The following is a 13039-nucleotide window of genomic DNA, read 5'->3' on the forward strand; positions in this document are numbered from 1 at the left end:
TATGGAAATTTACAGTTATCTCAAAGAGCCTAAAAATTTATAAATGGACTAGATAACAGAGAAGGCAATGGCAACCCACTCCAGTAATCTTGCCTGGAAAATCCCATGGACAGAGGAGCCTGGTAGGCTGCAATCCATGCGGTCGCTAGGAGTCGGACACGACTGAGCGACTTCCCTTTCACTTTTCACTTTCATGCATTGGAGAAGGAAATGGCAACCCACTCCAGGGTTCTTGCCTGGGGAATCCCAGGGACAGGGGAGCCTGGTGGGCTGCCGTCTATGGGGTCACACAGAGTTGGACACGACTGAATCGACTTAGCAGTAGCAGCAGCAGCAGCAGCAGCAGCAGCAGGACTAAATAATCAAAAGGCTAAACCTATCACAAAGATAGAAAAAAAAGCAAGACCCAATCAAGTACTGTACACATAAACAAACTGTAAATAAAATAATGCTAAGAAAAAAGATAGATGTAATAGAATATAAGAAAAAAGGTATAAAACGAAGTAATAATCACCAAAAACAGCATAAAAACAAGAGATAAAGAACAACTTTACATAATGACATAGGTTTATTCATTCATAAAGCAGGAACTTCGAATGTACTTAAAGAGTTCCCAAAAAGACAAAACTGACAGCAGTAAAGAGGAAAATAAGACAAATCACAATTATAGTTGGTAACTTTTAAAATCATTATTACAGTTTATATACAATAAATGCACATATTTTGTGTATACAGTTATATGAATTTCACAGTTGCAAGGTTTACATTACCTGTTTGAACACTTAGTAGAAAATTACAGTTATCAAAAATGTTTATTGGTGTTGGAGTTTTAAAAGAAATGGATGGGTGAATAGTTCGGAAATAGATACCAAAGAAATTCAGTGGAGAAAAAAGTCTCCTCAGAAAATGTTGCTTAAACAACAGATAGCCATAGACATGGAAAAAATGATTTGAAATGTATAATTTTTTTATACATATCTAAAAACATATAAAGCTTCTATAAGAAAACAGAGTATCTTTGCAACTTTGACAAGGTTCCGGAGCACAGCTGAAACACTAACCATGAAAGAAAAATGAATAAACTTCATCAAAATTAGTAACTTCTACTCACTTAAAAACACTGTTAAGAATGTGCAAACCACAGAGAAAATATTCATAATACACATATTTCATGAAGAGCTTGTATGTGACAAAGAGCTTGTATCTGAGTATACATAGATAGCTTGTATCTGAATATACACAAAATTCTTATAGCTCAATACAAAAAATCCAACAATTCAATAGAAAATTAAGGATATAATTAAAAAAGTTGTAAAAGTACAAAAATAGCACATAATCTATTATTTTATTAATATGTTCTTAAGTGGAAAAATAGTAAATTAGTGAGAAAGTAATCAGAAGGCTTTAGAAGTATAATGAGATTTTCTATGGTGATAGAAGTTTCCATTACCTGATTATGTTGGGTTGATTGGGTTACATGTGCTAATTGAATGTATGAATTTGTCAAAATTCATAGAAATTCACATTTAAATTTTGTCCATTTCACTGTCAATTGAGTCAATTCTCAAAAAAGAAAGAAAAAGCCAAAGTGAAACAGATAATGGAATAGATGATGTTCCTACATAAGAGAGAGAGAGGGAGATTTCACTGAAATAGTGGAGGACAAAAGAATGTTAACTGGTAGGGTCTAAGAGGAAAATTAAATACAGAGTTAAAAGGGTAACACATATGTATGACTACAGTACTAATTACTGAGAAAATATATATATAATTTGACTCTGTTTTCCTTTAGAATAGATATTAAACACATTAGTTAGTGTGTTGCATGGCAGAGCTTTGTGTGTGATTACATGATAATAAGTAAAAATTAATGCATGATTAGGAAATTGGGAATAGCACTACTAGATTTCTGTAATCTCTCTTAACCTTGAAAACTGTATTGTACAATCCCAGTCAACTTTAGTGCCAACAACATGCTGAGATTTGGTGGAATTCATTTTGAACCAAAATATACCATATAAAATATAATATGATTGATATTATATAAATATAATATATATATTTATGTAAATATATGTAAATACTATATATCAATATGAAACTAATTATTTTAAAGAAATACACTTATTTTTATATTTTCACTGAAAAACATATGCACATTTTATTGGTAATCTATCATTCTTGTTTAGTTTTGTAAATCATAACCCTGGGGCTTCAGAAATGTCTAGTTTTCTTTCAGAGGCAAAACCAATTACTCATGAAACTGGAAAGAAAGAGCAAAAGTATATATTATTTCTGTGCCTGTTACTGCTGTTTCATTTTATATTTATTTTTAGATTAAAGTCACCCTAACTAATGATGACTTTCTGCTTGTAAACAGTGAGATACAATTTATTTTTAATCTAGAAATTTTAAAATATATTAACAAAAATCTAATTGTCACTAATTACAAAGACATCTATAGACTTCAGGTGATATGATCATGTATAGTGTAATTTTTAAATGTTCATATATTTTGAATCAGTAAATACATACCTACAGGGAAAATAAGCAGTTAAAACTGTGTATCAGTTCAGTTCAGTGGCTCAGTCATGTCCGACTCTTTGCGACCCCATGAATTGCAGCACACCAGGCCTCTCTGTCCATCACCAACTCCCGGAGTCTACCCAAACCCATGTCCATCGAGTCAGTGATGCCATCCAACCATCTCATCCTCTGTTGTCCCCTTCTCCTCCTGCCCCCAATCCTACCCAGCATTAGGGTCTTTTCCAATGAGTCAACCTTTCGCATGAGGTGGCCAAAGTATTGGAGTTTCAGCTTCAACATCAGTCCTTCCAATGAACATCCGGGATTGATCTCCTTTAGGATGGATTGATTGGATCTCCTTGCAGTCCAAGGGACTCTCAAAAGTCTTCTCCAACACCACAGTTCAAAAACATCAATTCTGTGGCACTCAGCTTTCTTCACCGTCCAACTCTCACATCTATACATGACCACTGGAAAAACCATAGCCTTGACTAGATGGACTTTTGTTGGCAAAGTAAGGTCTCTGCTTTTCAATATGCTATCTAGGTTGGCCATAACCTTCCTTCCAAGGAGTAAGCGTCTTTTAATTTCATGGCTGCAATCACCATCAGCAGTGATTTTGGAGCCCAAAAAAATAAAGTCTGACACTGTTTCCACTGTTTCCCCATCTATTTCCCATGAAGTGATGAGACCAGATGCCATGATCTTAGTTTTCTGAACGTTGAGCTTTAAGCCAACTTTTTCACTCTCCTCTTTCACTTTCATCAAGACTGTGTATAGTATAATGTTAATTTAGTAGCCACGTACTTGTAAAAGTAATTCTTAAAATAAATGGCTTGGCATTTTAGATTGTCTTGAATATATTTTATTTTATTCAGGAAATATATATAAACTTTCCTCTTTGTTTTGCGTTTGTGGTTTGCAGTCATCCCTTGTCTTGTACAAGGAGGTTGTACAGGGAGGAAGAAAAAGAAACTGTTGGGATTTAAACTATCAAGACTTTCACAGTTTAGTACATATTGCACAGAACTCTCTCTGATATGAAGAAGTTGTTTAGTAGCTCACTCACGTCCGACTCTTTGGGATCCCATGAACTGTAGCCTGCCAGACTCTTTTTTGTCCATGGGATTTTCCAGGGAAATACACTGGAGTGGGTTGCCATGCCCTCCTCCAGGGGATCTTCCTGACCCAGGGATGCAATCCCTGTCTCCTGCAGTGACAGGCAGAGTCTTCACCGCTGAACCAACAGGGAAGCCTGATGTGAGAAAGATCATATTGTAAAAGAAACCCCATACTTTCAGGGAGAAAAAGCCTGAGACTCCAGATGGTGCTTCCAATAATAGAGAAGTTCAGTGAGAGAGCCCGGGGTGGTTCTGTCTAACTTCTCTCAGGAAAGAAGAGAAACTGCCCCTTAAACAGAATCCATAAGGAAAACAGAGCGAGGGTGAGATGATGACCTGGCCCAATACCAGGTCCTAGAGCAGGGTACACAAACTCCATCAGCTTGAACTGACTAGTGGTGGGAAGTTTTCATAACACTCTGGTTTATTTAGACTGTTTAGACTCTTGTTTATTCTTGGGTTAATGTTTGGTGCCCGACTGACTTTTTTTGAACTATGTACACATGAAGACTTCTGGAGTCTTTAAGGGATGATGCCAGTAGAGAAAGGGAAATGGGATGAACTTCTAATGAAGGGCAACTGGAAGAAAAAAAAAATGTGTAAAAGAAAATGTTAACGTCTGTATGCAGAGTTAGTTATATCTGTTTAGAAAAATCAAATGTGACATATCAAAATAGCACCGGTCCAAATAAATTTTATTTTACCACAGTACTTAATTACCTGACTGTTTTTATGAATCCAAAATGCAAATATTTTATAAATTAGCAATTTAGGAAATTCTGCATCTGATTAGTTTTTTTTTTTTTTATTGTTTGTGATATTCTAGAAGGCTTTCCATCATTTTCCAGGTTTTTCTAGGTATCAGAGTTTTTCTAAAGATTTCTCAAAGCTCCAATATACCATTTTGACCACTGTTAGACTCAGTATCCAATATTCGAACTTGATAACACTCTTAGGACCGCGTCTTCACTCACTCATTATTACTTTTGATATTGAATTCATCATCTGGTTTCTTCCATCCTCAACCTGTCACCTCTCCTCCCCTCCGTCACCCGCTGGAAAAAGAGAATCATACTCTGGTAGCTTCTGCTTCCAATTCCTAAAGAAAAAGAAGTAAAGGGTATTATCTCACAGGAGACCACTTTATTTTAGATCACAGGCTATACCATGAAGGGCCGAAGTGTTCATTATCCTCGTAGTGGTTGTTGGAGTAAAATCACCCTGTCGATTATCCTTTTTATTCTAATTTTTTTTCCTCCAAATTTGTATGCCTCTGGTCATGTGATCTCTCCTAAACTGTTGGTGCTTGTAATTTCCCATATTTCCCCTGTTATAATGCTCTCCCACACCCCTCTGTCTATGTCATTTCTTCCATGAATGTATTGTTCATGTCTCAGTTGCAAATGAAACTCATCTCTCCTTAAGGATATTGCTTCTCATCCATTTGAAAACAGATCACTTTTTTTTTTCCCAAACCATATTAAAAGATAGGCTTAATACCTTCCCTGATTGTCAAATCCATTCTCAGAGGTTACATTTTCTCCCTCTGTCACAAGCTTTCCCTACAAAGAGTTGTCCCCAGTACTCATTATATCATTTGCTGCCATTCTTGACACTGTGCCTCATTCACTTGCATTATATTGAGTTCAACTACACATGTTTTCTGTTTGTTGGTATGTTGATAATCCAATCATGATACACATCTTAAGTAATAAATTTTTATAAATGTTTAAGAAAGTGGTGATGGTAGGCAGGATGCATATGGGAATGGCATAAAAAGATCACCATTTTCAGACAGAGCATTTGGTTTGAACTTATGGGTGCAAATTTTACAGCTTTGATCCATTTCTGACACTCTTTCCGGGGTACTGGATGCATTTATTAGAAAAATCATAACTGATCACAGCATTCTCTTTACTCAGCTATTTCTCATTGTTTAAAAATTGTTGTTCCTGGTGGTTTTAAAGAGCATCTTCTTCCAAACCTATTTGAAGTTTATTGAAGTCTAAACATATTAGATAAGTTTCCTGAACGCATCTTAGTTTATAAAATTGAACATTACACTTATCTATGTAAAGAACAATTTTAACAGCATTTATACAATGCATTCAACTTATTAAAACGATTAAAGTATGCTAGTTCAAATAAACTGGAAAACCAATGTTATGATTGTGTTTATAATTCAGAGTACTATACAGTGCTATTTACAGAACTAATAATTATATTAGAGCCTTTACAAAATAAAAGGCATATAGGAGGTAGGTAGGATGGCAAATAAATATTTCAATTGTTAACTTACTTTAAAAATGAAAAAAGAAAAACTAATGGATTCATATAAATATAAAATTACTGTTGTTTATTTAGTCATTAAGTCATGCCCAACTCTGCAATCCCATGGACTGTAGCCCACCAGGCTCCTCTGCCCATGGGATTTTCTAGGCAAGAATACTGAAGTGGATTGTGATTTCCTTATCCAAAATTACTGTTTAAGTACACTCAAATTATACCAACTGAACATTACTTTCTCACATATATTTCTAAATATTTTTCCATATCCCCAATTTTTTCATCTTGAATGTGCTTTGCAATTTAAAATCATTGAAACAAACAGCAGAACAAAGTCTTTGCATATAGTATGTATTTAAAAGATTTGTTATATATATTAGAGTGTTTTCACTCCAACAGTGACCCACTAGGAAGTTTAGAATCAATTCAGTGAATCATAATCATAAGGTTAAAAAATTACAAAAGAAGTAAATGAATAAAAATACTACCAAGTGTTAATGTTGTTTAGTGAAACTTTGGTACAAAGGTACTGTATTAATTTGTAAAAGATGTCTTTTAAGTGTTGCTCATTTGAGGTCAACATGCATTAAAAGTATTATTTGTATACATATATTTAAACTGATTACACCCACTATGAGTCTAAATACATGGAAGTAGAAATTAATTACCACTTTAGATCATGTATAAGATATTTAAAAGACAACTGGCACTGTAAAAGTTGCCATTTTTTAATAGCATAAATGCCCCAGCCTTGTAATTATATTTTTTCATTTCTCAATTACCTTTTATCAACTCATCACTGTAACTTATTGATATTTATTGTCACTTTCTCTACATATGAAGACTTCTATAGTCTGTAAATGAAATACAGTCATTGACAAAAGTAAACCCTGTATAGACGTCATTGTATATACCTATGCTAAAATGTCCCCTTGATTTAAGTAATATACACCTAGCATAGTAAATAGTGTACTTATATAATAAATATTTTTTGTATAAAATAACTTAGAGTTATTCGTCATCTATTATGGGCATACAATTATGCTGCTGCTGCTGCTGCTAAGTCGCTTCAGTTGTGTCTGACTCTGTGCGACCCCATAGACGGCAGCCCAGCAGGCTCTGCCGTCCCTGGGATTCTCCAGGCAAGAGCACTGGAGTGGGTTGCCATTGCCTTCTCCAATGCATAAAAGTGAAAGTGAAGTTGCTCAGTTGTGTCCGACTCTTAGCAACCCCATGGACTGCAGCCTACCAGGCTCCTCTGTCCATGGGATTTTCCAGGCCAGAGTACTGGAGTGGGGTGCCATGCCTTCTAATGAATATAAACAAATCAAAACCATTTCCTTGATTAAAGACTATTTAATAACTATAATGCTATTTGGAGACCTCCATTTAGCTAATACTAATAGGATATCATTTTAATTATGATAATAGCAAAGCATGTAGTAAATAAATTCAAAGAATGGATTAGGATCCAAGCTATGCTAATACTTGTCTCTATGTCCTTGGGCAAATAAACTTGACTTTACCCTGATTTCTTCATAAGTAAATAGGACTGCTATTAGTAAATTTTTTGTTTTGTTTTGTATTTATGCCTTCTAAGGAAAATCTTTCACATGATACAATTTTGAATTTTTAATTCTACATTAACTTTTATGATTTTTTAACTTAAATGTTTGATTTTTTGTACTGTTTCTTGTTCTAAGAATTAAATTTGAACTCCAGATTTGCTGTTTTCCAAACGGCTGCTTCAGACACCAAACACCTATAGAAAATCCACCAATTTTTTAGGTAGCTCTTTGATATACTGAATTTCCATTGGCTTTCAAATCAAATTTTGTTTTCCCGTTATTCCTACTTTTATCATTTTAACTTAAAATAATTGACAAATTAGTAACCTCCCCTTGTCTTTTTTTTTTTTAATTGTTTTATTTTGGTTTCACTAGGTCTTTGCTGCTGCATGCAGGCTTCTCTTTGTGTGGGCTTCTCATTTTGGTGGCTTCTCTTGTTGGAGAGCACAGGCTCTAGGCATGTGGACCTCAATAGTTGAGGTTAGCGCAACACAGGCTCAGTGGTTGCAGTGTGCAGCTCTAGGGTGCCCGGCTTCAGTAGTTGCGGTACACAGGGTCAGTAGTTGCAGCTCGTGGGCTAGTGTTGACTCAGTAGTTGTGTGCACGGGCCTAGTTGCTCTGTGGCATGTGGAATCTCCCCAGACTAGGAATCAAACCTATCTGTGTCTCTTGCACTGGCAGGCAGACTCTTATTTGCTGTGCCACCAGTGAATTCCTCCTTTTCTTTTATATATGTGTGTGTGTGTGTGTATGTGTGTGAGAACTTGACCTTTTGTTCTCCTTTTTAATTGAGGTTCCTGTTCATTAAGTTTTTTACAGGTGACAACTGAAAAATAAAGAGAATAAATGTTATTTATGACTACAAATGCTTTTGCACAGTCAGGCAGACTTTATGAGAAAGAGTCTCACATTCTAAATTCTAGATACACTAAGGAGAAGTCCGTATGAATGACCCTAAATTCATGTAGAATAACTTGCTCTTTTCCTGCTGAGGCCTTTTTCTTTTTCCTCTTTAGACTTGCCATTCAGAATTTTAAATGTATATATATATATATATGACTTTATTCATCAGTCTTCATAGAACAGAGTAATCACTTTTCTTTGGAAGAATTAAATCACTCTTCAGTTTAGAAAACATTCTTCTATTATTAATTTCTATCCTTTTGAACGTTTTAGCTCTTTCTGAAAATTTTATTTGCATTTTAGATACCCTGTCTTTAATTTATCATCTGATTTATATTTTTAAGATATTTCTTCATTTGGATCTTTGATAAAATAATTTAGATCATAGCAGTGACTATCATAATTTTATCTACACATATTTTCTTCTTTGAAAATACTGCGTTTGGTCCAGAAAAATCTTTATTGTGCTGTTTAGTTACTCTTGAAGTTATTATTTTGTTGATGTTTCATTATAATTATCATTATTATTATAAAATAAATATTTTCATAGTAAAAATACTTTTGATTTCATGTGGTATGAATCATTTCAATTGCTGTTTTCATGTTTTTTCTTGTTCTCTTTATTTTTCCATGAGAAATTTAAATGAAAATTTTTAACTCCAGGTTTTAAGAGTATATTTTATAAAGATAGCATGAATTAGCAAATAGAATTAATATTCTTTAAGGTTGACAATTTGTATCAATGTGTCAACCACAAGTTGGCACTTGCCATGGGTGCTTGCCACCTACTTCTACAAGGATTAAATCATGTGCTGCTGAAGCTGCTGACCTCCAACACCCACTGAAAAAGTTCAGGATGAAGAACAGAAATGAGGTGCTCTATGCTCCAGGAAAACTGGCAGGACAGGCCTTTAGAAAGTTATTCTCAAGAGCTGATTTTATAAGCCCAATTCTTGTATTTCCTCATATCTAGAAAAGCACTAAAAATCTTTCATGGTGATGATTGTTTCTCACAGCTAGCAGAAGCTTCATGAGACCAGCAGAAATTTTCTAACAACAACAACCAAAGTGCTTGATTGCATGTCTTCCCCCTTTACCAAAATCACATATATATATATATATACACATATATATACTTATATATACATATGTACATATATATACATATATATATACTTAATAATATATGTATATATATACTGTTCTTTCCCCATACCTCTTTGAAGCAGTCTCTCAGAGCTATGGGGACTTCCCTGGTGGCTCAGATGGTAAAGAAACTGAGGTACTGTCCCCTGGGCTGCAGTCTTCATATTGCCCTAAGTAAAACTTAACTCGCAACTCACACATTGTGCATTTTTTTTAAGTGGCAAATGTATAAAGAGTGTTTAATCTACTTTTGTACCTGTAAAGATTGATTCAAAGTGCTCTCCAATAGTTTTTTTTTTTTTTTTAACATTTGCCGGAGTCCAGCTCGGCAGCCAGGGAAACGCCCTGAAGGGATGAACGGGGTCAGCGAATGATACAGCCTCTCACTCATTTGGACTGCATCAGCAGGGTCGGCGGAGAAAATGATGCAGTCTCTAGCTCAAAGCACTGGGCTGGATGTTTATTTTAAGCATCAGGTTTTCTTTTATACTTTTACAAAAGCATTAGGTCAGAGGTATGACATCTTCAGTTTCCCCTCACCCATATTTACTGTCTCCATAAATCATTGTTGTCCTTCAGAGTTCCCTCTTAGGTGTCCTTGTGAAAACATTGTAACTCAAGTTTGTCTCTGGGCTGTATATCACATTCCTCAGTATATTTCTTATCTTTGTAAATCCTGCTTGAGCTCATTAACTCCTAAAAAGACTTCTTAGCTACTAGTATCTCTAAAATTCCTAGTTTCTATAAGCTATAGTAAAATACTACAACATACCTTAAACTTTTAGCTTCTAACTATTCTTAATTATTCCTAATCCCTAAACTCAGTGAACTTGTTTTGCCATAAACATTTCCCTTACAAGCAGGTTTCAGATAACAATGTTTCCCCTGGCCTCAGGCTGCAGCCTATGTGCTCAACCTGGAACATTCTTTGTAAAGATCCTTGAACAAATGGCAGTAGTTAACTTTATGGATTATAACATTCTTTCCAGCCAACTCAACTGGAGGAAGGAAAGGACAAGTCAGAATCACAAGACCTAACTCCTTCATCCCAGGACCGTGCCTGCGGGATGAGGATAGAGGGCTGGGGCTGTGCCTCCATTTTGTCAGTAATGCCTGTCAGGGCTCCCGACAAACATTTCTTGTTAAGTTCATCTCTTAGCATTTTATCTTTTGTTATTATTATAAATTTATCATACATTAAATATTTTGATTCTGGCTTGCATTAATAACAGTAATTTTTATATGCTTTATGATCTGTTTCAGTATTCACTTACATTAATTATTGATCTAAAGTTTTCTAGATCACACACAAATGGATGTATACACACATTATATGACATGCAAATAGAAATAATTTTAATTCTAATTTTCAAATATTACGCTTATTATTTTTCTCATGTAAGATTGCCTTTTTGTTTCCAATCCACATTCTAAGGTTACAAAGTGTTCTGTCAGGTAAAGCTTTTAGTTGCTACAAATTTCTATTTGCTCAATGATAAGGATTTGAGCTATTGAAAGCTGATCTTTCAATCCCAGAGAGATGTTTAGTTTTATGCAATTTTGGAGTCTGGAATGGGGCTTTAAAAATCACCTTTTATCTGCATCTTTCCAGAAATAATTTCAGAATCAATATCAACTGTGAATTTTAATAGGGCCTGTTGTTGTTTTTCCCCTGAAATATTTTTCTGAGATAATTCCACTTATTTTGGTGTTAAAGATCTAATTGGAAAACTATTCCTCATCCCTATAATTTCTCAACCTAGTTATCTCACACAGGTAAACATGCATTCATTCTTAAAATAAAGACATCTTTATTCCATATTTTGTTCAGAGTTACTTGAAAGTGTGAGAAATCTGATTTTTCTCTAAGACATTGATCAAATTATTAAACATTGAATCCTAATAGATCATTGGTTCCTTCTTTTCATTCAGAATAATGTTGAGTATCTAGAGTTTTTGTGATAGCTCTGATGTTATTACTCCAGATAAGGCCATCATGAGAGATAAAGTAGTAAGCCATCAACCTAGTGAACAGAGAAATCATGAACATCATATTGTGATCTTATACACATTTTAAAAAATGAAATGTATTAAAAATCTAACTAAAGAATATTTAGAATGCTTTCTACAACAAAAGTTTAAGAAATCGTATGCAGTATAGAAATAGAATAGGCAATAACAAGTCTGATTTAATAACAATGCTATTTATATTTGCAAAAGAAATAAAAAACAGTTTAACAAAGTAGGAAAACAAGTATTAGGAGGAAAAATAAACATAAACAATGCCTATGACAGTGAAAAGTTTAATGACACTAACTGCTAATGATTAAATATAAATCATCTTAATTTGATAGGAAAAATTCCATGAAAGAAATTACATATATGCCACCACCTAGATAACTCCAGAGTGTTCCATGCCACTTCCTAATCAATGAACACATTCTCCCCAGAAATAGCTATTCTTCTTAATTTTATCACCATAGATTACATGTCCATTACTGAAATTCTTGTAAATGGAATCATAAATTATGTACTCTTTTGTTTCTCACTTCTTTCATTCAGTATAATGCTCTAAAATCCACCCATGTTAGTATGTATGTCAGCAGTTTATTCTTTTGATTTATTGCTCTGTACGAATTCATTACATGAATATAACCCAATTTGCTTATTGAAAAACATTCAAACTGTTTTCTGTCTTAGGCTATTATGAATAAAGCTGCTATGAACAGTCTTATTTAAATCATTCTGTGGACACATATTCAATTATATTGAATATACACACAGGAGTAGAATTTCTGGATGATGTGATAGGTCTGTGTTTGAAGTGTTTAGAAACTGCCTAAAAGTTTACAAAAATGATTGTACTGTCTTTTATACTGTTATTTTAATTGCATTTTAATTGAGGTACTTGCTCTATATCATTTTAGTCGTTAAGGTGTTTAGATTTTAATGTACCACCTTGTTATTCTTATTTGTTCAAATTGTTTTATTTCCTTGCTCCACATTATTTTTATTATTTATTTATATTTTATTCCATTTCATTCTATAAATTGGCTTTTTATTCCATTTTATATCCACAATTGGCTTTTTAGCTAAATCTCCTTTTAATTGCATTTTTTTGTGTGTGGTTGAAATGGGTATTAAAATGCTCATTCTTAGGAATTAGAATTACTTTGTTACTAGTTTACACTATTCTTCACAAGTCACATTTCACAAACATAAGAATATTACAAGAATGTAATTTCATTTTCTTTGCTATATATTGGTATTATTAGCATATATTTTACTTATCTGTACTTGTAAATCATATATTATAATTTTTCTTTAATAAGATACTGACATTTGAGCAAATTAAGGGGAAATTCCATCTTATATATTTACCCAAATATTTATATTTTCTAATACTCTTTGTTATTTCTTTTAGAGTTAGATTTTTATCAGAAAACATTTTCATTAGTGTTCAGTCTGGGTAATTTTTATTAGTGTTCA

The sequence above is a fragment of the Giraffa tippelskirchi genome, chromosome 6 (assembly GCF_054371585.1).
Source record: "Giraffa tippelskirchi isolate mGirTip1 chromosome 6, T2T-mGirTip1v1.2.pri, whole genome shotgun sequence".
Taxonomy (NCBI): Eukaryota; Metazoa; Chordata; class Mammalia; order Artiodactyla; family Giraffidae; genus Giraffa; species Giraffa tippelskirchi.